At 40.5% G+C, this 26,990-nt stretch overlaps 1 protein-coding gene across 1 annotated transcript in view; it reads right to left on the minus strand.

Moving 5' to 3' along the window:
* Positions 1 to 26,990, minus strand: part of LOC149959509 (uncharacterized) — a 337,839-nt gene that overhangs the window by 225,076 nt on the left and 85,773 nt on the right. The gene's annotated exons all lie outside the window — the stretch shown is intronic.

Genomic DNA, 26,990 nt, shown 5'->3' on the forward strand with positions numbered 1-26,990 from the left:
GATAATTTGGTGAGGGCATTTGAGTTTGTGTCAGTCGCCCTTCTGGGTGTTATTCAAGTCACTCGCAGTCAACAACGAGATAATGTACCGAGTTTTAGATGGTACAACAGCGCTGGACAACAAAACTGGAATTATGGGTTTTAAAAAGTCCTGAGTATCCTGGTCAAGGGTTCCCTTCCTCGAGTCATGCTCAGATAATCTTCCTTCAATTATTTTCGTATCAGGGGCTTACCAGTTGCTGCTGATGACCTACCAACCTGGTTTCGGTGGTGCCGGGTTCGTCCCGGGAGGAGGGCTGAACTCTGGAAGCGGTAATTCATCTTAAGGAAACAGCATGAGCCAACCATTACTCGTACGCCAACTCGTTGTTCGGACGCCAACTCGTTGTTCTGAGCTTTCTCGTCGTCTCGCAGAGATGGTCTACCAGTATGTCCTCCAGGAAGCAAGGCGCCGAGAAGACTTCAGCCCTGATCGATGGAGGACAAGTGGGAGAACACCGTCTCTAGCGAGTGTAGGTCGAATCTGCGGTCAGTCCCCAACGCTCCACCCATGTCTCACCGTTTGTGGCCAGTTTCATCAAGTAAGCACGCAACCGTCTCTTAATTGGTCCCTATAACCGCATTTGTTTGGTCCAAATAGGGTTGTTGGCGAGGAATCCTCTTACGGTGTTTCGGGATGGTAACTTATAGAGTCACTGTCTTACAAAATAATTTAAAGCGTTCATTTTTTACGACGGATGTAAAGAATTATCTTTTCAAATCATGTATTTTTTTAGGAAAAGCATTAATTTTAAAACAGTTAAATATAACCGGCTACAACAAACATAGGTAGGCAACACTTTGGGTATCCAGTCCCCGGTCCTCTAGTCTCCAGTGGAAGGTTGGGCCTCCAGTCTCCGGTTTCCAGTGGAAGGTTGGGCCTCCAGTCTCCGGTTTCCAGTGGAAGGTTGGGCCTCCAGTCTCCGGTTTCCAGTGGAAGGTTGGGCCTCCAGTCTCCGGTTTCCAGTGGAAGGTTGGGCCTCCAGTCTCCGGTTTCCAGTGGAAGGTTGGGCCTCCAGTCTCCGGTTTCCAGTGGAAGGTTGGGCCTCCAGTCTCCGGTTTCCAGTGGAAGGTTGGGCCTCCAGTCTCCGGTTTCCAGTGGAAGGTTGGGCCTCCAGTCTCCGGTTTCCAGTGGAACGTTGGGCCTCCGGTTTCCAGTGGAAGGTTGGGCCTCCGGTTTCCAGTGGAAGGTTGGGCCTCCGGTTTCCAGTGGAAGGTTGGGCCTCCGGTTTCCAGTGGAAGGTTGGGCCTCCGGTTTCCAGTGGAAGGTTGGGCCTCCGGTTTCCAGTGGAAGGTTGGGCCTCCGGTTTCCAGTGGAAGGTTGGGCCTCCGGTTTCCAGTGGAAGGTTGGGCCTCCGGTTTCCAGTGGAAGGTTGGGCCTCCGGTTTCCAGTGGAAGGTTGGGCCTCCGGTTTCCAGTGGAAGGTTGGGCCTCCGGTTTCCAGTGGAAGGTTGGGCCTCCGGTTTCCAGTGGAAGGTTGGGCCTCCGGTTTCCAGTGGAAGGTTGGGCCTCCGGTTTCCAGTGGAAGGTTGGGCCTCCGGTTTCCAGTGGAAGGTTGGGCCTCCGGTTTCCAGTGGAAGGTTGGGCCTCCGGTTTCCAGTGGAAGGTTGGGCCTCCGGTTTCCAGTGGAAGGTTGGGCCTCCGGTTTCCAGTGGAAGGTTGGGCCTTCGGTTTCCAGTGGAAGGTTGGGCCTCCGGTTTCCAGTGGAAGGTTGGGCCTCCGGTTTCCAGTGGAAGGTTGGGCCTCCGGTTTCCAGTGGAAGGTTGGGCCTCCGGTTTCCAGTGGAAGGTTGGGCCTCCGGTTTCCAGTGGAAGGTTGGGCCTCCGGTTTCCAGTGGAAGGTTGGGCCTCCGGTTTCCAGTGGAAGGTTGGGCCTCCGGTTTCCAGTGGAAGGTTGGGCCTCCGGTTTCCAGTGGAAGGTTGGGCCTCCGGTTTCCAGTGGAAGGTTGGGCCTCCAGTCTCCGGTTTCCAGTGGAAGGTTGGGCCTCCAGTCTCCGGTTTCCAGTGGAAGGTTGGGCCTCCAGTCTCCGGTTTCCAGTGGAAGGTTGGACCTCCAGTCTCCGGTTTCCAGTGGAAGGTTGGGCCTCCAGTCTCCGGTTTCCAGTGGAAGGTTGGGCCTCCAGTCTCCGGTTTCCAGTGGAAGGTTGGGCCTCCAGTCTTCAGGTCTCCATCGCGACTAGAAGACTCCGGTCTCTCGGAGACTGGAGGCTGGAGGCTGGAGCCGCCAATGTACGGCAACAAGATCGCAAAATGCCTCAAATATTGTTGTCGGTGGATTCATTTCTTCTGTTTTTAATACTTGAGGATGCTTCCTATCTAAGAGTTTGTGACACTTTTTAAATGAGATGGTTAATTAAGGTACTTGGTTCGTTTTGTCTAGGGGATTATTTAGTAATTAAGATTAAAAGTGTCAACATTAGAATTAATAATATTTAATAATATAATCACAGCTGACTAAAATCGATCAAATAAGTTTATTTTAAGAACAAGGTTTATGGCGCACAAAAACATAATATAGTAAAACAAGGGGTTTGATTTGGCTCTCTGGTTACCCAACGTAATAAAGTTTTTATACTTAAGCTTCCTGAAGATATTAATACTATCCAGGGTTCAACGAAGATTTGAAGAAGTCTTGCCTCGCGCGACGACTTGGCCGAATAATTTTGTGCACAGGGTGACACGGCGTACTGCGCGGAACATAATTTTAGTTCGCGATAAAAACAAAGTTCTTGAGGCGTTCAAAAAGGAGGGTCGTCGCAACCCGCGGTTTACTTTGTCGTCGCAGGTTTCAGCTTCATCGTTGGAACGGGTGCTCTCATCAGGATACGGAGTCTCTACTCGAATAATCCCTCTCCCACGTGTGTCCGGCTTTTTAATCCTTCTGGACAATAGTCGAGAGGAACTGTCTACGGGGTTTTAAAACGTGCTTCCATGGAGGGAAATTACTTCGCGCACTGCGGTAGCTATCGGCACGAGTTGGGCAATTCCAGAGAGCCGAAAACGGATATTGGGTAAAACCAGAGGGGTAGAGCCATGTCGCCAATTGAAAAGGGGACGTTCATAAATTTAAAAGGTAGCCATATTTTAGGGGAGATGCCAAATATTAATTAACGTTACAAATTGTTTCAAAATGCTGGTTCCGCCACCAGTTTCAAACTCCTTCCCACATAACTCGCAATTATCTTTTTATTTTTCTACACTGGAAAAATACTTCCATACTAATGACATCTTAATTGCTGATTTTTAGTTTAGTTGACATGTAAATACCTAAAAGTGCACATAACTGAATCAAAAATCTTTGATAGAAAATATTGGAAACATGTGTGGTTCTAAAAGATCAATAGAGGCAACAAATTTATTGAATGGAACACCATTTACAAATTATTTTTACTTGTTGGGCTTAGGCTTAGTGGGCTATGCCTTTCTTTCTTTTGAAATTCATGAATGTCACACGTGGCAGATGGTTTAGTGAAATTAGCTGAAATTTACATAACGAAACTGACGACCTCAAACGTTGTGACCAGGAGGTGCACTCTACCTTGAAATGAGGGAACTTTAAGGCAGCGTTGCCAGTTACTGAAACTAAAATTATCGTACCACAGCCAAAAAATTATCGGTACCAGAAAATATTATCGTATGCCTGAAAGCTGGCGGTAGATTTAAATTGTGTAAAATAGTGACGTTAAACTTGTGAAATAAATTTTTACCTCTCCGAGGGGACTTTGTACCCTGGAAGGTTATTACAAGCACCGTGTCTGTCTGTGGGTCTGTCTGTCAGGCCTGCGAACACGTTCGCATTTTCGGTGCAAAGGGTAATCACTGCGTACGCAGTTTCTTAGAATCAGGGAAAAGGTTTTTCCAAAAGCGCCTTCTTTTGGTCATTGGGTGTAGTATAATTTTTTATCGGCCGGGATTCGAACCCGAGCCCTCTTGCACGACAGGTGAGCGTTCTACCGCAGAACCACGGATACAGTTGCGCTTCACTGAAAATTAAAAACTCTTCCAAGGAGAGGTATATTTTGGCTTGCCAACTTGTTTTAATAACACTTAAAGTTCGACCGATTCAAAATCGCAATTCAAAACTGGTTTTCAGCCAATTAATAAAATGACCCTACTTATCGTACGCGTGAGCTGGATTATCGAAAAATACGTACTATATATTACGCCTTTGAAAATATCGTACGTCTTAAACATTATATCGAAACTATCGATGTGTACGATAATTATCGTACGTCTGGCAACGCAGCTTTAGGGTAGGATATTATTGGTGGAAACTGCGAACTAAAAGATAAGCATAGGATATGTTATTGAATAGTAAACACTGTAGCTCTTTTTTCAACAGATGTCGCTAGCGTCGAAATCAAAACAAGATGCTCAAGCTACATTTTGACCCTAAAGGCGGGACATAAAAGTGTGCTTCGCGTTGTTTGGCACGTTTGTAATTTTGTCAATAAATTCAATTATAGTAATTGTTTACAATATATTTTATATGGGATATTAAAGTAAACTGATAAGTTTACTGTTTATTCTTACCCTCGACTCCTGCCTTCTACAAACCCCCCGTTCTACAACGCAATCTTTTCCGGATCGCCTGGTTTTGGCCTATGCTGTAATCGTAAGCCCCGAAATTTCGACTGAGAACCTTTTTTAACATGCATTTCTTGTTATTTTTCTATCTCTAAAACTATTGGTTCTAGGCGAAATCTAAAACCCCCACTGGATTCCTGACGTCGGAAACATGTACATTATACATGTTTCGATATAATGGGGTTTTTTTTAAATGCTTAATCATTAGTTTAAAGAAATGCGATTTTTTCGGCGACGCTCTTGACAAATTCCAGTTTCGCGGTACCGGCTACTTGGGGAGTGACAACGGGGGAGACAGTCTATTCGCAGAGAAGGGAGAGAGAGAGAGTGAGAATACGAGACGGGAGTGAACAAGGAAACAAAAATAACAAGTTGGCAAGCCAAAATATACCTCTCCTTGGAAGAGTTTATAATTTTTAGTGATGTGTATCGGTGGTTCTGTGGTAGAATGCTCACCTGACGTGCAGGAGGGCTCGGGTTCGAATCCGCCCCGGTTCTAACGCAATCTTGAAAATATTTATACTACACCCAATGACAACCAAAACCGGCCCTTTTAGAAAAAAACTTTTCCCTAATTCTAAGAAACTGCGTACGCAGCGATTACCCTTTGCCCCGAAAATGCGAACGCGTTCGCAGGCCTGACAGACAGACAGACAAGGTGGTTGTATAACCCCTCCTAGGGTACAAAGTCCCCTCGGAGAGGTAAAAAGAGTGGAATTTAATATTCTTAACAATAGTTTTGGAAATACTACCGAAATTAAATACTATTATATATCACTATAAGTGAAAAATACAGCAATTCCAAAATTCTTAGTAATTGTTTTGTAACGAGATGGCGTTGGGAGCCCAAAAAGATTGCGGCCGCTACGCTACGTGTTGCCGCCATTTTACCGAAATTTTCTCGCCGAGCACGCACTAAACTTCTTACAAGGATGCTGGCCCGTTTGTCCCTCCTACTTCGCCTCCCTTCCTATCCTCCTTGATTTCAGAATAGTTGACGAACAATTGGCAAAATGGCTTCGGAATTCTTTCAAAATAGAAAGGACTTATTTATTCGATCATTTAATGAAACAGAAAAATTCAGATTTATCGTCGAATAATTACGGAACTTATATTACATCCGCCATTTTCCAAAATGGCCTCCAATTTTATTAAAATTAATAGGATTTATTATCTTTAATGGGTAATGTAAAGTAGAAAATTTCAAGTAATTGGACAAAGAATTTCGCCAGTTATCGCATTATGAGATATTGATATCTGCCATTTTGTAAAATGGCGTCATATTTCTATCACAGTGTAAGGGGCTTATTTATTCGGTCAGATAATGCAATGTAGAAAATTTCACGTAAATCGACAAATAATTTCGGCAGTTATCGCATCAAAAGTTATATTTATATCCACCATATTTCAAAATGGCGTCGGATTATTATTGGAAAACCCATAGGTCTAATTAACTCGGGCAGATAATGAAACGTATGAAATTTCTTATTAATCGACGAATATTTACGGAACTTATCGCACGATGAGTTTTATTGATATCCGCCATTTTCCAAAATGGTGTCGGATTTCTGTAAAAATCTATTCGCTAGCGAAACGGGTATAGGCGGCGCCGCAGTCGCTACCCCTGTAGCTTGGTTTGTCTGCGTACTTTGTTGATTGTAGGCGCAGAGGTGGCATAAATTGCGAAGTACCTTTTAGTAGTAATACTACCCTTAAAAATATTACAATTCGAGTAAATGGTGAGAAAAGAACGTTGGAGTTATCGTTTCACAATTTTCCGAAATGCAAAAATCTTTTTAATGTGTGGTTAATATAAAATCAGGGAAGATGCCTAATTAGTGGGCACAGATTTGCAGCGCCCATTTTAAAGATAAAGACTTTTTAGAAAGAAATGGTGAGACACAAATTTTACTGGTTATTACTGATTTTAAAGTCAATATTATTAAATACTTATCATAATAACTGTCATTTAGATGAAGAGAGTTCAAGAGACGCATGAAATGCAGTGCCATTCCAAGCCAGTGGCGTAAATAGCGCCCCCGAGAACTAGGGGGCCCCCAAACGTTTATGATTAAAATCGGTGCTATTTAAATGGGCTCCGAGTCGTTTTTCGCGGTAGGGCCCCGGAGTTCCTAGTTACGCCACTGTTAAAAGCAATAATTTACCATGTAGACTTATTACAAACCCACTGTAACTAAATGAAACGAGAGGACCCTACGTTTTGTGAATTGTTTTAAAGGTGATCTGTTTTATTATATACTGCAAAATAAGGAAATTCTAATGAAATAAATTAATTTTAGGTCAAGCCGTTCCATTGTCATTATCGCTGGAAAATATTACATTGAGCCTTGAGGCCCACAAAATTATGCGTTAAAAGGGCATATTTTTCTATTTTGTATTGTACACCAATTTTCCTATCTTTGCCACCCTGATGATTCGGTATGAGTTTTCGAGTTGATTAATAACATTTCGAGCTATTGCCCCAGATCGGGTCGATTAAGTTGGCCCCCCTTTTTTGATTTCCCAGAAAATATCTCTATCAATTTTATGCACCCACAATGCGACAAAATGCGACAACAAGAAAAAGAGATGCGACTTAACCATTATCGAGATATAATTAAAATTAAAAGGGGGGCTAAATTAACGTCAGCCCCCATAATTTCGTTATTCAACTAGGATACAATATCATAGCCACTGCAGGTCAATGCGAAGAAATGCGACAGATATAATTTTGATTGCGAAAATATAGTTTCTGAGAAAATTAATAGAGAAAGTGGGGGGGCTAACTTAACAGTATCCCCCCATATTAATTCATAATTTGAATTAACCTTAATATAAAGAGACGTCAATGCGAATTAATGCGAAACTATTTTTAACGAATGCGACAAATTAGGTTATGAGATAATAGACAAACGAAAAAAGGGGGGCTAATTAAATGGCAGCCCCCGAAATTTAAAAAAATAAGTTATAAAAAATTTATATTACGTCGTTAACGTGGACCAATGAGACAACCATTTTTCCAAATGCGACATCAATAAAAATAGTTCTTCGTAACCAGATTGGAATGTGACCAATAATAGATAAAAAAGGGGGCTAATTTAATGGCAGCCCCAAACTATATAAAAATAAGTAAAAAAAAATTACATTACGTCCTTAACGCCAACCAATGCGACAATCATTTTTCCAAATGCGACATCAATAGAAATAGTTCTTCCTAACCAGATTGGAATATGACCAATAATAGATAAAAAAGGGGGCTAGTTTAAGGGCAGCCCCCAAAATATAATAAAGAAGTTTAAAAATAAAATAATTTGCGTGTTTAACGCTAATTAACGCGACAATCGTTTTTTCAAATGCATCATCAATAGAAAGAGTATTTATTAAACAGAAATTTATATTATCAGAATAGGAAAAAAAATCAATCTACACTATTTTTAACGATTGCAACAAATTAGGTAAAGTAAAAAGGGGGGCTAATTTATTGGTAGCCTCAGAATATTAAAAAATGAAAAACAAAATACTAAATTATGTGTTTAACGGGGACCAATGCGACAACACCATTATTAATTGCGACAATATATAATACCTGCGAAACTGACTACTATATGCACTCCATTAGTGTTTTAGAAGCGATAGTTTTATTCAAGAAAACTGATAGCACCGATTGCATATGATTACGAATCATCTCGATTCGAAAGCGACATCCGGGTGACTGCTTGCGACATCATTTTAATGGATGTGACCTTATTTTAAATGAATGGGACATCATTTTAAGTGAATGCGACATCAATATAAAAATGTAACATCAATATAAATGAATGCGATATCAATATATATGAATGCGATATCAATATAAACGAATGCGACATTAATATAAACGAATGCGCCATTTATATAAACGAATGCGACATCAATATAAATGAATGCGACATCACTATAAATGAATGCGACGTCAATATAAATGAATGCGACACTATATATGAGTGCAACCACATTTTAAATGAATGCGACCTTATTTTAAATTAATACGTCATAATTTTAATGCGAAACAATGAAATGAATGCGACATAAATATCAATGAATGCGACCTTATTTTAAATTAATACGACATAATTTTAATGCAAAATAATGAAATGAATACGACATAAATATAAATGAATGCGAATCCAATATAAATGAATGCGACATCAATATCAATGAATATTTATTTAAATGATTCATTTCAAATAAGGTCGGATTCATTTAAAATAAGGTCGGATTCATTTAAAATGATGTCGCATTCATTTAAAATGGTGTCGCATTCGTTTAAAATAAGGTTTGGTTCATTTAAAATGATGTCGCGTTCATTTAAAATAAGGTCGCATTCATTTAAAATAAGGTCACATTTGTTTATATTGATGTCGCATTCGTTTATATTGATGTCGCATTCGTTTATATAGATGTCGCATTCGTTCATATTGATGTCGCATTCATTTATATTGACGTCGCATTCATTTATAGTGATGTCACACTCATCGATATTGACGTCGAATTCATTTATATTGATGTCGCATTCGTTTATATAAACGGCGCATTCGTTTATATTAATGTCGCATTCGTTTATATTGAGGTCGCATTCGTTTATATTGATGTTGAATTCGTTTATATAAATGGCGCGTTCGTTTATATTTATGTCGCATTTGTTTATATTGAGGTCGCATTCGTTTATATTGCTGTCGCATTCATCTATATTGACGTCGCATTCATTTATAGTGATGTCGCATTCATTTATATTGATGTTACATTTTTATATTAATGTCGCATTCACTTAAAATGATGTCCCATTCATTTAAAATAAGGTCCTATTCATTTAAAATAAGGTCACATTCATTAAAATGATGTCGCAAGCAGTCACCCGGATGTCGCTTTCGAATCAAGATGATTCGTAATCATATGCAATCGGTGCTATCAGTTTTCTTGAATAAAACTATCGCTTCTAAAACATTAATGGAGTGCATATAGTAGTCAATTTCGCAGGTATTATATGTTGACGCAATTAATAATGGTGTTGTCGCATTGGTCCCCGTTAAACACATAATTTAATATTTTGTTTTTCATTTTTTAATATTCTGAGGCTACCAATAAATTAGCCCCCCCTTTTTACTTTACCTAATTTGTTGCAATCGTTAAAAATAGTGTAGATTGATTTTTTTTCTTATTCTGATAATATAAATTTCTGTTTAATAAATACTCTTTCTATTGATGATGCATTTGAAAAAACGATTGTCGCGTTAATTAGCGTTAAACACGCAAATTATTTTATTTTTAAACTTCTTTATTATATTTTGGGGGCTGCCCTTAAACTGGCCCCCTTTTTTATCTATTATTGGTCATATTCCAATCTGGTTAGGAAGAACTATTTCTATTGATGTCGCATTTGGAAAAATGATTGTCGCATTGGTTGGCGTTAAGGACGTAATGTAATTTTTTTTTACTTATTTTTATATAGTTTGGGGCTGCCATTAAATTAGCCCCCTTTTTTATCTATTATTGGTCACATTCCAATCTGGTTACGAAGAACTATTTTTATTGATGTCGCATTTGGAAAAATGGTTGTCTCATTGGTCCACGTTAACGACGTAATATAAATTTTTTATAACTTATTTTTTTAAATTTCGGGGGCTGCCATTTAATTAGCCCCCCTTTTTTCGTTTGTCTATTATCTCATAACCTAATTTGTCGCATTCGTTAAAAATAGTTTCGCATTAATTCGCATTGACGTCTCTTTATATTAAGGTTAATTCAAATTATGAATTAATATGGGGGGATACTGTTAAGTTAGCCCCCCCACTTTCTCTATTAATTTTCTCAGAAACTATATTTTCGCAATCAAAATTATATCTGTCGCATTTCTTCGCATTGACCTGCAGTGGCTATGATATTGTATCCTAGTTGAATAACGAAATTATGGGGGCTGACGTTAATTTAGCCCCCCTTTTAATTTTAATTATATCTCGATAATGGTTAAGTCGCATCTCTTTTTCTTGTTGTCGCATTTTGTCGCATTGTGGGTGCATAAAATTGATAGAGATATTTTCTGGGAAATCAAAAAAGGGGGGCCAACTTAATCGACCCGATCTGGGGCAATAGCTCGAAATGTTATTAATCAACTCGAAAACTCATACCGAATCATCAGGGTGGCAAAGATAGGAAAATTGGTGTACAATACAAAATAGAAAAATATGCCCTTTTAACGCATAATTTTGTGGGCCTCAAGGCTCAATGTAATATTTTCCAGCGATAATGACAATGGAACGGCTTGACCTAAAATTAATTTATTTCATTAGAATTTCCTTATTTTGCAGTATATAATAAAACAGATCACCTTTAAAACAATTCACAAAACGTAGGGTCCTCTCGTTTCATTTAGTTACAGTGGGTTTGTAATAAGTCTACATGGTAAATTATTGCTTTTAACAGTGGCGTAACTAGGAACTCCGGGGCCCTACCGCGAAAAACGACTCGGAGCCCATTTAAATAGCACCGATTTTAATCATAAACGTTTGGGGGCCCCCTAGTTCTCGGGGGCGCTATTTACGCCACTGGCTTGGAATGGCACTGCATTTCATGCGTCTCTTGAACTCTCTTCATCTAAATGACAGTTATTATGATAAGTATTTAATAATATTGACTTTAAAATCAGTAATAACCAGTAAAATTTGTGTCTCACCATTTCTTTCTAAAAAGTCTTTATCTTTAAAATGGGCGCTGCAAATCTGTGCCCACTAATTAGGCATCTTCCCTGATTTTATATTAACCACACATTAAAAAGATTTTTGCATTTCGGAAAATTGTGAAACGATAACTCCAACGTTCTTTTCTCACCATTTACTCGAATTGTAATATTTTTAAGGGCAGTATTACTACTAAAAGGTACTTCGCAATTTATGCCACCTCTGCGCCTACAATCAACAAAGTACGCAGACAAACCAAGCTACAGGGGTAGCGACTGCGGCGCCGCCTATACCCGTTTCGCTAGCGAATAGATTTTTACAGAAATCCGACACCATTTTGGAAAATGGCGGATATCAATAAAACTCATCGTGCGATAAGTTCCGTAAATATTCGTCGATTAATAAGAAATTTCATACGTTTCATTATCTGCCCGAGTTAATTAGACCTATGGGTTTTCCAATAATAATCCGACGCCATTTTGAAATATGGTGGATATAAATATAACTTTTGATGCGATAACTGCCGAAATTATTTGTCGATTTACGTGAAATTTTCTACATTGCATTATCTGACCGAATAAATAAGCCCCTTACACTGTGATAGAAATATGACGCCATTTTACAAAATGGCAGATATCAATATCTCATAATGCGATAACTGGCGAAATTCTTTGTCCAATTACTTGAAATTTTCTACTTTACATTACCCATTAAAGATAATAAATCCTATTAATTTTAATAAAATTGGAGGCCATTTTGGAAAATGGCGGATGTAATATAAGTTCCGTAATTATTCGACGATAAATCTGAATTTTTCTGTTTCATTAAATGATCGAATAAATAAGTCCTTTCTATTTTGAAAGAATTCCGAAGCCATTTTGCCAATTGTTCGTCAACTATTCTGAAATCAAGGAGGATAGGAAGGGAGGCGAAGTAGGAGGGACAAACGGGCCAGCATCCTTGTAAGAAGTTTAGTGCGTGCTCGGCGAGAAAATTTCGGTAAAATCGCGGCAACACGTAGCGTAGCGGCCGCAATCTTTTTGGGCTCCCAACGCCATCTCGTTACAAAAAAATTACTAAGAATTTTGGAATTGCTGTATTTTTCACTTATAGTGATATATAATAGTATTTAATTTCGGTAGTATTTCCAAAACTATTGTTAAGAATATTAAATTCCACTCTTTTTACCTCTCCGAGGGGACTTTGTACCCTAGGAGGGGTTATACAACCACCGTGTCTGTCTGTCTGTCAGGCCTGCGAACGCGTTCGCATTTTCGGGGCAAAGGGTAATCGCTGCGTACGCAGTTTCTTAGAATTAGGGAAAAGTTTTTTTCTAAAAGGGCCGGTTTTGGTTGTCATTGGGTGTAGTATAAATATTTTCAAGATTGCGTTAGAACCGGGGCGGATTCGAACCCGAGCCCTCCTGCACGTCAGGTGAGCATTCTACCACAGAACCACCGATACACATCACTAAAAATTATAAACTCTTCCAAGGAGAGGTATATTTTGGCTTGCCAACTTGTTATTTTTGTTTCCTTGTTCACTCCCGTCTCGTATTCTCACTCTCTCTCTCTCCCTTCTCTGCGAATAGACTGTCTCCCCCGTTGTCACTCCCCAAGTAGCCGGTACCGCGAAACTGGAATTTGTCAAGAGCGTCGCCGAAAAAATCGCATTTCTTTAAACTAATGATTAAGCCTTTAAAAAAAAACCTATTATATCGAAACATGTATAATGTACATGTTTCCGACGTCAGGAATCCAGTGGGGGTTTTAGATTTCGCCTAGAACCAATAGTTTTAGAGATAGAAAAATAACAAGAAATGCATGTTAAAAAAGGTTCTCAGTCGAAATTTCGGGGCTTACGATTACAGCATAGGCCAAAACCAGGCGATCCGGAAAAGATTGCGTTGTAGAACGGGGGGTTTGTAGAAGGCAGGAGTCGAGGGTAAGAATAAACAGTAAACTTATCAGTTTACTTTAATATCCCATATAAAATATATTGTAAACAATTACTATAATTGAATTTATTGACAAAATTACAAACGTGCCAAACAACGCGAAGCACACTTTTATGTCCCGCCTTTAGGGTCAAAATGTAGCTTGAGCATCTTGTTTTGATTTCGACGCTAGCGACATCTGTTGAAAAAAGAGCTACAGTGTTTACTATTCAATAACATTTCCTATGCTTATCTTTTAGTTCGCAGTTTCCACCAATAATATCCTACCCTAAAGCTGCGTTGCCAGACGTACGATAATTATCGTACACATCGATAGTTTCGATATAATGTTTAAGACGTACGATATTTTCAAAGGCGTAATATATAGTACGTATTTTTCGATAATCCAGCTCACGCGTACGATAAGTAGGATCATTTTATTAATTGGCTGAAAACCAGTTTGAATTGCGATTTTGAATCGGTCGAACTTTAAGTGTTATTAAAACAAGTTGGCAAGCCAAAATATACCTCTCCTTGGAAGAGTTTTTAATTTTCAGTGAAGCGCAACTGTATCCGTGGTTCTGCGGTAGAACGCTCACCTGTCGTGCAAGAGGGCTCGGGTTCGAATCCCGGCCGATTAAAAAATTATACTACACCCAATGACCAAAAGAAGGCGCTTTTGGAAAAACCTTTTCCCTGATTCTAAGAAACTGCGTACGCAGTGATTACCCTTTGCACCGAAAATGCGAACGTGTTCGCAGGCCTGACAGACAGACCCACAGACAGACACGGTGATTGTAATAACCTTCCAGGGTACAAAGTCCCCTCGGAGAGGTAAAAATTTATTTCACAAGTTTAACGTCACTATTTTACACAATTTAAATCTACCGCCAGCTTTCAGGCATACGATAATATTTTCTGGTACCGATAATTTTTTGGCTGTGGTACGATAATTTTAGTTTCAGTAACTGGCAACGCTGCCTTAAAGTTCCCTCATTTCAAGGTAGAGTGCACCTCCTGGTCACAACGTTTGAGGTCGTCAGTTTCGTTATGTAAATTTCAGCTAATTTCACCAAACCATCTGCCACGTGTGACATTCATGAATTTCAAAAGATAGAAAGTCATAGCCCACTAAGCCTGAGCCCAACAAGTAAAAATAATTTGTAAATGGTGTTCCATTCAATAAATTTGTTGCCTCTATTGAGCTTTTAGAACCACACATGTTTCCAATATTTTCTATCAAAGATTTTTGATTCAGTATTTACATGTCAACTAAACTAAAAATCAGCAATTAAGATGTCATTAGTATGGAAGTATTTTTCCAGTGTAAAAAAATAAAAAGATAATTGCGAGTTATGTGGGAAGGAGTTTGAAACTGGTGGCGGAACCAGCATTTTGAAATAATTTGTAACGTTAATTAATATTTGGCATCTCCCCTAAAATATGGCTACCTTTTAAATTTATGAACGTCCCCTTTTCAATTGGCTACATGGCTCTACCCCTCTGGTTTTACCCAATATCCGTTTTCGGCTCTCTGGAATTGCCCAACTCGTGCCGATAGCTACCGCAGTGCGCGAAGTAATTTCCCTCCATAGAAGCACGTTTTAAAACCCCGTAGACAGTTCCTCTCGACTATTGTCCAGAAGGATTAAAAAGCCGGACACACGTGGGAGAGGGATTACTCGAGTAGAGACCCCGTATCCTGATGAGAGCACCCGTTCCAACGATGAAGCTGAAACCTGTGACGACAAAGTAAACCGCGGGTTCCGACGACCCTCCTCTTTGAACGCTTCAAGAACCTTGTTTTATCGCGAACTAAAATTATGTTCCGCGCAGTACGCCGTGTCACCCTGTGCACAAAATTATTCGGCCAAGTCGTCGCGCGAGGCAAGACTTCTTCAAATCTTCGTTGAACCCTGGATAGTATTAATATCTTCAGGAAGCTAAAGTATAAAAACTTTATTACGTTGGGTAACCAGAGAGCCAAATCAAACCCCTTGTTTTACTATATAATGTTTTTGTGCGCCATAAACCTTGGTCTTCAAATAAACTTATTTGATCGATTTTAGTCAGCTGTGATTATTTTATTAAATATTATTAATTCTAATGTTGACACTTTTAATCTTAATTACTAAATAATCCCCTAGACAAAACGAACCAAGTACCTTAATTAACCATCTCATTTAAAAAGTGTCACAAACTCTTAGATAGGAAGCATCCTCAAGTATTAAAAACAGAAGAAATGAATCCATCGACAACAATATTTGAGGCATTTTGCGATCTTGTTGCCGTACATTGGCGGCTCCAGCCTCCAGCCTCCAGTCTCCGAGAGACCGGAGTCTTCTAGTCGCGATGGAGACCTGAAGACTGGAGGCCCAACCTTCCACTGGAAACCGGAGACTGGAGGCCCAACCTTCCACTGGAAACCGGAGACTGGAGGCCCAACCTTCCACTGGAAACCGGAGACTGGAGGCCCAACCTTCCACTGGAAACCGGAGACTGGAGGCCCACCTTCCACTGGAAACCGGAGACTGGAGGCCCAACCTTCCACTGGAAACCGGAGACTGGAGGCCCAACCTTCCACTGGAAACCGGAGACTGGAGGCCCAACCTTCCACTGGAAACCGGAGACTGGAGGCCCAACCTTCCACTGGAAACCGGAGACTGGAGGCCCAACCTTCCACTGGAAACCGGAGACTGGAGGCCCAACCTTCCACTGGAAACCGGAGACTGGAGGCCCAACCTTCCACTGGAAACCGGAGACTGGAGGCCCAACCTTCCACTGGAAACCGGAGACTGGAGGCCCAACCTTCCACTGGAAACCGGAGACTGGAGGCCCAACCTTCCACTGGAAACCGGAGACTGGAGGCCCAACCTTCCACTGGAAACCGGAGACTGGAGGCCCAACCTTCCACTGGAAACCGGAGACTGGAGGCCCAACCTTCCACTGGAAACCGGAGACTGGAGGCCCAACCTTCCACTGGAAACCGGAGACTGGAGGCCCAACCTTCCACTGGAAACCGGAGACTGGAGGCCCAACCTTCCACTGGAAACCGGAGACTGGAGGCCCAACCTTCCACTGGAAACCGGAGACTGGAGGCCCAACCTTCCACTGGAAACCGGAGACTGGAGGCCCAACCTTCCACTGGAAACCGGAGACTGGAGGCCCAACCTTCCACTGGAAACCGGAGACTGGAGGCCCAACCTTCCACTGGAAACCGGAGACTGGAGGCCCAACCTTCCACTGGAAACCGGAGACTGGAGGCCCAACCTTCCACTGGAAACCGGAGACTGGAGGCCCAACCTTCCACTGGAAACCGGAGACTGGAGGCCCAACCTTCCACTGGAAACCGGAGACTGGAGGCCCAACCTTCCACTGGAAACCGGAGACTGGAGGCCCAACCTTCCACTGGAAACCGGAGACTGGAGGCCCAACCTTCCACTGGAAACCGGAGACTGGAGGCCCAACCTTCCACTGGAAACCGGAGACTGGAGGCCCAACCTTCCACTGGAAACCGGAGACTGGAGGCCCAACCTTCCACTGGAAACCGGAGACTGGAGGCCCAACCTTCCACTGGAAACCAGAGACTGGAGGCCCAACCTTCCACTGGAAACCGGAGACTGGAGGCCCAACCTTCCACTGGAAACCGGAGACTGGAGGCCCAACCTTCCACTGGAGACTAGAGGACCGGGGACTGGATACCCAAAGTGTTGCCTACCTATGTTTGTTGTAGCCGGTTATATTTAACTGTTTTAAAATTAATGTTTTTCCTAAAAATTTACATGATTTGAAAAGATAATTCTTTACTTCCATCGTAAAAAATGAACGCTTTAAATTATTTTGTAAGACAGTGACTCTATAAGTTACCATCCCGAAACACCGTAAGAGGATTCCTCGCCAACAACCCTATTTGGACCAAACAAATGCGGTTATAGGGACCAATTAAGAGACGGTTGCGTGCTTACTTGATGAAACTGGCCACAAACGGTACAAACTCGGTACATCATCTCGTTGTTGACTGCGAGTGACTTGAATAACACCCAGAAGGGCGACTGACACAAACTCAAAAGCCCTCACCAAATTATCAGATTTTCTATACAAGTGCTTTAAGGCATCTTTCCAGAGAAACTTTGCAGTTTTTTTTTTTATTCAAGGAAGAAAGGGCTGATTGAGTCTGAGAAGACCGCGAGCCCGGCGAAACACCATCTGATTAATCAGGCGAGATATGTGTAACGGCCACGCCAACGGGGGATACGTGGGGACAGGGGTGGGGACACCCGTGGCGGAAGTATTCCGACCACCCGTTGGGGAATTGGTAGTCGTCCTCACACGACCATCCACAAACTCTACCTCCCGGACGCCTGGGATTACAGGAGTGAGCCACTACTCCCGGCAAACTTTGCAGTTGTAATGGACCTTTTCATTTAGTTTCTCCTTTTAAAGAATAAATGTTCTTACGTCGTCTGTCATGACCTTTATACCTAAAAAATTTTAACATTTTTTATTTACAAAACTTTTAGCGGAAATATGAAATGCAAGATAAATGTTTAAAAATATTGAACTTTAACCTTTTAACTTTAAATATAAAAGAACGATGTTAACTATTTTTAACACCACAACAATCGTAGGAGTTGCACCTATAGAAAGCAATGATTTGGACGTGTATTGTTGTGTTTGCGGTTGGAGGAGTGTGGGCTGCTGAGAGTTTTCCAGGTGAGGTTTTCAGTAACTCTGGAATTTAAATCATTTAAATCGATAGTGTTAAAAAATAAAAAAATCAATTTAATAACTCATTGTAATTGTTAGTTTCAGCGGGGGTAAGCGAGTTAATGTACAACTTGCATCATGAGCCAGAAGAAACTCGGCCGAGTAACAATGCGAAGCTCATCAAAGTAATTTAATCTTAATTATAGTAGAACTTATATAATAAACAGTGAATTTAAAAAAAATAAATACACAGGAAGATCCTGCTCCTTGGTTACCGTTGAAGGTGTGCTGCTGGAGCGCCCCTTTCTGGCCAATGCTACCTCCTCCGAAGTTTCCCACCTTTCCGCCATTCAAACCCATGCCAGCCATCGCTAAACCTTTCGTTCCATCGGTCTCTCTTCCCACTTGGGCTCCGTTGAAGACAGGAGTGGTCCAGTTTCCAACTTTAGATTTGCCGCAAATGACTCTGAGGTTGCCAACGTACCCACCGTTCAAACCTTTGCCTATGATCAATTACTCGACTTGGACTCAAGGACTCCCAACACTGGCTCCTTGGAATACTGTGTCATTGAACTATTCTTGGCCGGTTACGACCTATCCCCCGTTTAAGCCAGTACCTCTGAGCCCAGTCTTTCAATTGCCACACTATCCTCCTCTCAAATATGATTCAGTCCCACTTACTCGAAAACCAGAAGTTGGGACATTTAACGTAAATAACATCGGGCCTCAAGGTGACGCTGAGGAATACAATAATTGGGTACTTAATTATTATAACTAACGCCATTAATCATAGTTACTAGTTTACTAATCCTCTTTATAGAGTAAAATCCAAGGAGTTAACGAAGATATTCCGTATGTTATAATCAACGTAACTTCTTTGTCGTGAATGGCAGCGACCACAAATCCGTGAACATGGAGGTTCCAAGTCTGTCGAGTTCAAGCACCCAACTCTTCGACGTCGGAAATACGGAAACGTTCAATAACGTCACGATCGTGGTCCTCAATAACTGCGAGAAAGCCAAGTCTGATGTGCAATGCACCGAAAAGAGCGCTTTCAATTACGTTCCTTCAAAGAACCAGGACGAAGTTGGTAATGGTGTGGATGACGGCGAAATATCAGAGCTACTGTCTGCGTTACTCCAGCAGGTTTCTTTACTTGGCAACGAAAACTTGTACTTGTTAAGTAAGTCAAACCTGTGTTTTCGTGTTAAGGAAATGGTATTTATAATTGTCTTATTTAAAGGCAATGATAAACACAGCGTCTCAACCTTAAATAAAGATAGCCTGGCCACTGTCATCAGTACCCTGAAGCCCGATGGCATATCCGGGGTTGCTAGTAACTTACCCATTGATCTCTTTCAAATGTTTGGAATGCCTGCGGTTAAAGAATTGACCAAGAAAGCGCTTCCATCCACTCCTGGTAAGGGTAGCTCCAAGGAACCTGTACACGCGACTTCTATGGGGAAACAGAACGCCTTTGAAGGAAGACAGCAATCAGGTGCAGTGTCACCCCCTAAGACTGACGATTCCGAAGTTGGTTCTTCAACGAAGGCGCCTAACCCCGCCAGTAGTGGCAGTGATTCTGCGGCGAGTCAGGTCACTATTCCCGGAAGTATCGGAGTTGAAGATTCCAGACCCAGTGCGTCAACTGAGGAGCCGTCTTTACCGGAAACGACCACTAATTCAAATGTGACAGAAAATTAGTCGCTTGTATAATAACTTTACTTGGGCTTATTTATTGAAATATTTAATTTAATTTGACCATCCTGATTGGATATTTTACTGTTATTATTATAAAGAACTGTTTTTAAATAAAACACACGAATTGTTTACGAATATTTCTTAGTCAAATTTAAATTCTATAAATATCCCAAATAATCCTACGAACTTTGGGGGAAATGGCACCTTTCGGTTTTTCGGGTGACCACATTTCAGGTGGTCTAAAGACCTTTTTTTTTTTTTTTATTCGATTGTAACGTGTGGGACAATTCAGTCCTCTCGTTTTTTCTCTTTTCTCCGGAAGAGTGGAGCTCACGCTCTTCTCTTTTTTCCCGAAGAGTCGAGCTCGCGCCCAAAAATAGCTCTCGGACTCTTTAGAGCCCAGAGTCCGACGATCTCTGTGCTTAAGAGGCTCCGGTTGGCTGAAATGTTTGGCGGGAATTCTCATGCCTTTGCTTTTCTATTGGCTGCGGTTTCGTCATGAGTGTTACGTAACATTTTGACTTCCGGCGCTCGTTCCGCCATTTTGTTAACACTTTTCATTATGGCGCTTCCCGGAGCTGTTGCTGCTGTCGCCGCTCTAGCTGCGTTAGGCTTAGAAGAAAATGAAATTTATAGAAGAGAACGCCGCGATGCCTTCGAAATGCCGGATAGGGAATTTCATTCCCAATACCGTATGGAAAAAGGTGATGTACGTCGTTAATGCGATTTATTAAGGTCAAATTTGAGATGTCAACCAGTATGTTCTGAGTGTTGAAGATGAAGTGTTATCGACCTTACTATTTTATGTCTCTGGCTCTTTCCAACGTATCGTAGCTAGCAACTATGAAACTGGAATGAGCCAACCGTCTGTTAGTAGGTCAATAAATAGAGTTACCAGAGCTATTATTGAAACTATGCCTAACACATTCGTGTTTCCTGTATTCGCTGAGACGGTTGAAGAAATTAAGGTATGTTTTATTAAATTTTACTATGATGGTCACACAATTACAAATTTTCATAATTTCAGAGGTCATTCTTGCATAGGTGTGCTTTACCGCATATCATAGGAGCAGTTGATTGTACCCATGTGAATATAAAGGCACCAAGTGAAAATGCCGTAGAGTATCTTAACCGACATCGAAACCACTCAATCAATGTCCAAATAGTCTGTGATAATAACCTCAGGATTCTAAATGTCGTTGCTCGTTGGTCTGGCTGCATACATGATTCTTTCATTTAGCGTAACTGTGGGTTATTCCGAAGTTTTGTTAATGGCAGAATGCCTGTAGGTTATTTACTTGGTGATAATGGTTACGGACTGCAACCTTGGCTGATAACTCCCATCTTGGATGCTGTTACACCAAATGAGCTAGAATTTAATAAAAGACAAAAACGAGGTAAAGTGTAACTATACCTCGTTTCTTAATAACCAAAAGATGTTGATATAATAGGAAAAAATGTTATTGAACGTCTAAATGGCGTTTTAAAATCAAGATTTAGGTGTTTTGATGAAAGTGGAGGACATTTGTGTTATGAGCCAGAAAAAGTCTGTGAAATTATCACAGCTTGTTGTTATTTGCACAATTATTGCATTGACAACAACGTTCCTCACCCTGTAGCACCTGGTAAATAAAAATGGTTAAATATTAAGACCTTGAATGTTAATTATTTCTGAAACATTTTGGCTTTTACTTACAGCACAGGTAGCTGCAGATGTACTCAGGATTGCTGCGGCCATTAAATGCAAAATGACGAGTTAGAGGAAGTGGGAGAGGAGAACTTTCTCGAACGTGGACGACTGTTACGACAACAGCTTGTAGACCTCTGTATCGCACACTAAAGGTATCATCAAATTTTATTTAACATTTTTATGAATAAAAAATCATATGAGTTATTTCATTTCCACACCACCCTGGAGGTAGAAATAATGGCGCGTTTTTTTAACGAGGTATCCCATCACCACATTTAGTTACAATAACTGAAATTGGGTTCAGGCCTAAATCCTCGGGCATCATTACCAGAAAAATTAATTTTACGACTCATCTACCACAACAGGTGGCTGCAGTTGACCAGCAGTGATTGCTAGCAATAGCTGGCATATTGCTTCGGTCTTTCGCTCTTCACAAGCCACCAACCTTTCAAGGGCATCCGCGAACCTCTTACAACTGTCGGCCACTACTTCAAGAGCTGAAGCATTCCTCTCCGAGGTATCAGCTACTCGAATCAAAGAGTCCCTTATTTCTTGCTGAGTCTCCTTCAACTCCACAATTTCCACAGCAAGCTTTTTTTCCTCCGAGGCAAAACCGTCCAGGGCATCACCAATTCTCTCCTTAAACGGGAGAGTACGTTTCCTTGAAGGCGGAACTATAAGAAGAATAGGGTTGAGCTTCAAGTGGAAGTTTCCCTGCCTACGACTGATGACGGCCAAGCAGCCAGAAACTGATTTGAGGAAAGCGTTCTCAAATCAGTCTCGTAGTGGATATTATAGAAACATCTTCCCACAGGTATTGCCCTTTTTTTTTGCAAATATTATTCATACTCATGTTATAAATTTTACCAGCAGTAGTTTTTGATGCCACTTCAGGCCGTGCACTCGGAACATCTACAATTGGGGTGGTAGTGACTTCGTCCTGCTCTTGGAAGCTATGTGCAGAGCTTTGAACGCTTTCACCCTGTTGACCATCATCGAAACCTATAACAACATTTGTATTACTATGAAAAACAAGTCCAAATTGATAGCAATCTTATACTGGAAATGGAAATTCCACTTGTGATGTCATGTGCCACAGCATTAAATAGCCTCTGAAAATGATTGCTATCGCCGCCAGTTTCTTTAGTTGATTGGCCATCGCTAGAAATGTATAATAGCTAAGGTAAATACGAATAATTAAATTTATTGGTAATTATTTATCAATTACGGGGCTATTTCATCCACAAACTGGAAGGTCTCTGGACCATTCCTTAAAAAAACAATTAAATTTATAATTATTAGTGCTTTACACATATTCGCATGTTTTGCCTGTATTTTGGCTTTGCTTATTTTTGCATGTTAATGTTTGGGCTGTATTTAATTTGTATGTCGTGCAATGGTTTTTTATCTTTTCCTCATTATTCAGTTAACCATTTTATTCAGCTTTTACCCTTGTATTTAAATTGTACTATAGTGGCTTTAATATTTGGAATGTAATACGCTGTATTATTTTTGAGAAGTACGTTACAAATATGAATGTTTACTCTGTACTTCCAGAAGCTGCTGCATGATATGCAGTGTCGCTACCACCTGGTATTCCGGCATATGACACCTCTGCAATTAGAGCTTTAACCCTCTCTTCCAATGCAGAAAGTTCTGGCAAATCAAATGCTGAACCTCCACCAGTTTGTCTAATCTTCGCATTTATTGAAGCGGCTTTAGCCCGAACACTTGATTTTAAAGAATTCCACTTCTTGCGGTTGTCCGAGGGATTCCTATCTTGTGAGCCAATGCCGTTGACTGCGTTAGTTATTTCTATCCAAAATTTGTGCTGATGGGTGTTCAGAGCACCTTGATAAACTATATAAAATAATTTTTAGAAAGGTAACGCGAGAACTTGCTAAATTCCTCTCAAAATATGTAAATTAGTTTTTCGAAACGTAACGCGAGAACTTTCTAAATTCTTCCCAGTATGCTTTCATTAACAAGAGGTTTTGTAATTAAGATTTGTAATGCACCTTTATGTTGACGAAGTTCTGAAAAGTTTCGTTCCTCCATCTTTGAAACCAGAATATTGGTTTCTTCATCAGAAAAGGCTCTGCCTTAAACTTATTAGGTACTATTACCAAGGGAAATTTTTTATCAAAAATTAGAATTTTATTAGCTTGTGATACAAATAATCAAAACCAACGAAAGAGTATTTTTTTATTTTAATATGACTTTATATAGACAAAATTATACCATTAATAGTTACAACATACTACAAATTGATTTTGTGTATTGTAATGGTATTTTTTTTATTAATTATTGTATTACAACGATATAATTGGATTAAATAAATGGCAAATTGAAAATAGTAGCACTATTATTGCATGTTAATTCTACATTATTAAAAGAGGTTAAGTAATACTTAAACGTCAAAACAAAACAAATGTTTAATTTTTGTTATAAATAATTCTAACAAAAATAGTTAAAAATTATTTAACTTTTTAATTATTTTTAACAATAACAAATAGCTGGCGAATAAAAGGATATTTATTTTTAAGGATTACAAATAGATGGCGAACTAAATTTAAATAATTTGTGAGGGTCACAAATAGACGGCGAACTGAATTCAGATAATTTGTTACGGTCACAAATAGCCGGCAGGCCACTAAGATGGGAACTGAAAATAAACAGACTATTAAGTTATTGCTTAGTCCAGGCCATATTAAATAGTCTATGAGTGAACTGCCTTAAGCTGAACTGAACTGTCTGTATCATCTTTGCGTCATAGTAATGACGTTTGATAAGCCAATGGAAAGGCCAAAGCAAGAAGGCTTGAACGGGGGGGAGGGAGAACTGTTTCCTGTGTATTTCAGGCAACCGGAGCTTCTTAAGCAAGAGGGCGGTTCCCTTCTTGCCTAGGGGGTCATGCAGAATACGGCTGATCATCTCTTTCTTGACTGCGAGTGACTTGAATAACACCCAGAAGGGCGACTGACAAAAAACTCAAAGAGCCCTCACCAAATTATCAGATTTCCTCGAATGGTGCTTTAAGGCATCTTTCCAGAGAAACTTTGGAGTTGTTATGGACCTTTTTATTAAGTTTATCATTTTAAAGAATAAATATTCTTACGTCCTCTGTCATGACCTTTATACCTAAGAAATTTCAACATTTTTTATTTTCATAAAATTTTAGATTAACGGAAATATGAAATGCAAGATAAATGTTTAAAAATATTGAACTTTAACCTTTTAACTTTAAATATAAAAGAATGATGTTAACTATTTCGTACACCACAATAATCGAAGGAGTTGCATCTATTGGAAATAATGATTAGGGCGTGTTTCATTGTGTTTGCGGTTGGTGGAGTGTGGGCTGCTGAGCGTTTTCCAGGTGAGGTTTTCAGTAACTTAGGAATTTAAATCATTTTAATCGATAGTGTTAAAAACTAAAAATTAAATTTAAGAACTCATTGTAATTGTTAGTTTCCACTGGGGTAAGCGAGTTAATGTACAACTTGCATCATGAGCCAGAAGAAACTCGGCCGAGTAACAATGCGAAGCTCATCAAAGTAATTTAATCTTAATTATAGTAGAACTTATATAATAAACAGTGAATTTAAAAAAAAAAAGGAAGATCCTGCTCCTTGGTCACCGTCGAAGGTGTGCTGCTGGAGCGCCCCTTTCTGGCCAATGCTACCTCCTCCGAAGTTTCCCACCTTTCCGCCATTCAAACCCATGCCAGCCATCGCTAAACCTTTCGTTCCATCGGTCTCTCTTCCCACTTGGGCTCCGTTGAAGACGGGAGTGGTCAAGTTTCCAACTTTAGATTTGCCGCAACTGACTCTGAGGTTCCCAACGTACCCACCGTTCAAACCTTTGCCTATGATCAATTACCCGACCTTGACTCGAGGACTCCCAACACTGGCTCCTTGGAATACTGTGTCATTGAACTATTCTTGGCCGGTTCCGATCTATCCCCCGTTTAAGCCATTACCTCTGAGCCCAGTCTTTGAATTGCCACACTATCCTCCTCTCAAATATGATTCAGTCCCACTTACTCGAAAACCAGAAGTTGGGACATTTAACGTAAAGAACATCGGGTCTCAAGGTGACGCTGAGGAATACAATAATTGGGTACTTAATTATTATAACTAACGCCATTAATCATAGTTACTAGTTTACTAATCCTCTTTATAGAGTAAAATCCAAGGAGTCAACGAAGATATTCCGTATGTTATAATCAACGTAACTTCTTTGGTCGTGAATGGCAGCGACCACAAATCCGTGAACATGGAGGTTCCAAGTCTGTCGAGTTCAAGCACCCAACTCTTCGACGTCGGAAATACGGAAACGTTCAATAACGTCACGATCGTGGTCCTCAATAACTGCGAGAAAGCCAAGTCTGATGTGCAATGCGCCAAAACGAGCGCCTTCAATTACGTTCCTTCTAAGAAGCAGGACAAACCAGAAAATGGTGAGGATGACGGCGAATTAATAGAGCTACTGTCTGTGTTACTCAAGCAGGTTTCTTTACTTGAGAACGAAAACCTGTATTTGTTAAGTAAGTTTCACTTGTTTTTTCGTGGTAAGGAAAGGGTGTTTATAATTGTCTTTTTAAAGGCAATGATCAACATAGCGTCTCAACTCTAAATAAAGATAGCCTGGCCACTGTCATAAGTACCTTGAAGCCTGATGGCATATCCGGGGTGGCTAGTAACTTACCCGTTAATCTCTTTCAAATGTTTGGAATGCCTGCGGTTAAGGAATTGACCAAGCAAGCGCTTCCATCCACTCCTGGTAAGGGTAGCTCCAAGGAACCTGTACACGCGACTTCTATGGGGAAACAGAACGCCTTTGAAGGAAGACAGCAATCAGGTGCAGTGTCGCCCCCTAAGACTGACGATTCTGAAGGTGGATCTTCAACGCAGGCGCCCAACCCCGCCAGTAGTGGCAGTGATTCTGCGGCGAGTCAGGTCACTATTCCCGGTAGTATCGGAGTTGAAGATTCCAGACCCAGTGCCTCAACGGTGGAGCCGTCTTTACCGGAAACGACCACTAATTCAAATGCGACAAAAAATTAGTCGCGTGAATAATAACTTACTTGGACTTATTTATTGAAATATTTAATTTAAATACGACCATCCTGATTGGATATTTTACTGTTAATATTATAAAGAACTGTTTTTAAATAAAACAGACGAATTGTTTACAAATATTTCGCTGTCAAATTTAATTGTTTTAAACATGGCAAATAATCCTACGAACTTGTGGGGGAATGACACCTTTCGGTTTTTCGGGTGACCACATTTCAGGTGGTCTAAAGACTATACCTTGGGCCAAAATCATGGTGTTTGGCCCATCCGTCATTGTGGGCGCATTCAGGGAAATTCGTTGAGGCGATAAATCTTGAAGCTGCACAATTTCATGTCAATGGCTCTTCTTTTCTCAGTTATGACCTCAATTCTCATTCACTAGAATTATCTTGCTTATTGCAAGCAATGTAAAATTCCTTGTTTTTAAGAATAACAAATAGCCAATAGTTTAAACTCTCCCGTCGGTTTCGTTTTCGCGCAGGTGATCGTATTTGGTAAGTACGTTTTTGAGGTTAAAAGTAACCGAGGATGGTGTCGG

This window comes from Leiobunum rupestre, chromosome 2 (genome assembly GCF_980474605.1).
Source record: "Leiobunum rupestre chromosome 2, qqLeiRupe1.1.hap1, whole genome shotgun sequence".
In the NCBI taxonomy this organism is placed as follows: Eukaryota; Metazoa; Arthropoda; class Arachnida; order Opiliones; family Sclerosomatidae; genus Leiobunum; species Leiobunum rupestre.